Consider the following 2,117-nt stretch of genomic DNA (forward strand, 5'->3'; position numbering starts at 1 on the left):
TATGTTATTACTTTTCTAATTCATCAAATATTTGTAGAAATAAGTTTTCTCATGTCTTTAATAGAAAAAATCCCAAAAAGTAAATCAATTACAATTACAAGATTTATTGAACATTATAAATTTAGTAATTTGCATGTATGTATGTGTGTGAAAGATTTAGAGATTTTCAAAATACAAATACATATATAGTTTAGTTCTACGCAAAATTTTGTTCAACACATATTGATAATGCTCTTTAAATACGGTTAAAGAGCTTTTAGGGGCTAAACCTAGTATAGGTTAGGTTAGCAGGCTGTCCATTGCAGATCGCATTAGGGGCACACTTGGGTCCATGTTGTGATTCCTTTGTGGTACCTGAAAAGAGAAAGAAAAACGGTCGGCGTATTATTACACTTCGACCCATCTACTCTGGTTTCCTATCCAAACCATTTTGTCGCACGAATAAAGGAGTCTATCCTTCGGATGTCAGCCTCACATAGATCCGTTAAATCGTGCATGACATTGGCTCCTAGCAGATTCGATCTATGCTCCGCTAGGGCAGGACACTGACAGAGGAAGTGAACAGTACTCTCTTCTTCCTCTTCGTCTTGACAGCTCCTGCAGAAGTCATTACTAGGAAGGTCTAGTCTTCTAGCATGGAGCCCAAAAGGCCAGTGGCCAGTCACCACTGCAATCAAGTTTCGAAGATTTGCTCTCGGAAACTGAATTAGAACTCGTGGTAGGTAGCCACAGTCGACCATCTGTGTTGCGCAAGCTCGTGGAGTTTTTCGCGAATCGAGCGTTTGCAGCTTGAAAGCGGAATGCCAACGAAATTGTCAGTGTACTCTGTCGCTAGTGAGGAATCTTTCGCAAGAGAGTCCGCGATGGTATTACCAGGTATCTGTCGATGACCTAGAATCCAATACAGTCCCACTGTGGAATGCTTCGCCATCTCGTTTAGAGATGCCCGGCATTCTAGGACCAGGTGTGATGTTGTATAAACACCACTTGCAGCCCTTAGGGCAGCCTGACTGTCGGTATAAATTCGAATATCTTCATGATATATTCGATAGAACCTGAGCCAGTTTGCAGTCCGTTTTATGGCTGATAGTTCAGCCTGAAGTACGCTACATTGGTCAGGAAGTTTAAAAGAATCTTCCGTTCCAGTATGTGCAATATAGAAGCCACCGCCTACGCCATCTTTCGATTTAGAGCCATCGGTGAAGACCTGATACGAACCTTCACGGAGGATAGATTCCATCTCATTTGGGTCGTGTTGAATCGACACTGAAAAGCTTCTATTAAAAGATGGTTTGGGAAGTTGATTATTGTAGAGTGGCCTGACTTAGTCATATGCCACCTGCCGATTGTACTGAGTCTAATCGCTGAGTTGAGGGCAACCTCCTGAGCCATTAGATCAACAGGTAACCAATTCATCATGACAAAGAGAGCCTTTGATGGAGTGGTACGAAGGGCACCTGTTATCATTAGCGCCGCTGCGCGCAGGATTCCTTCAAATAACTTTCGGTGGACGTCCAATAGTAGGGATTTCCACCAGACGAGTGCACCATACATCAGTATGGGCTTAACTACCATGTCGAAGAGCCATTTCGTATTCTTAGGATTAATACCCCAGGAGAGCAATAGGTAAATTGCTCTCCTACATGAGTATAGGGCCGCAGCCGCTTTGTCCACTCTGGTTTGAGTGTTCAGATGCCATGATAGTTTTGAATCCAGGATGACTCCTAGATATTTTGCACTATCAGATAACTTTAACTCGACCCCATTCAAACGAGGGAGAGTGAAAGTGGGTATCTTGTATTTCCTGGTGAAGAGAACAAGTTCCGTTTTAGCTGGATTTATGCTTAGTCCGCAGTTTGTACTCCAGGTACTAAGTGATCTAAGGGCAGTTTCCATTCTATGCGATATAGTGTCCAGGTATTTTCCATATACTACGACAGACACGTCGTCCGCATACGCAATGACCCCAAAGCCCTTGGACCTAAGTTCCATGAGAAGGGGATTCAATACAAGGTTCCATAGTAATGGAGACAGAACTCCACCTTGTGGAGTTCCGCGACTAGCCACTTTCGTGACATTTGCTGCTCCCATTTCCGAGACGATGACCCTTTTAGTCA

The sequence above is a fragment of the Lucilia cuprina genome, chromosome 5 (genome assembly GCF_022045245.1).
Source record: "Lucilia cuprina isolate Lc7/37 chromosome 5, ASM2204524v1, whole genome shotgun sequence".
NCBI classification, from domain to species: Eukaryota; Metazoa; Arthropoda; class Insecta; order Diptera; family Calliphoridae; genus Lucilia; species Lucilia cuprina.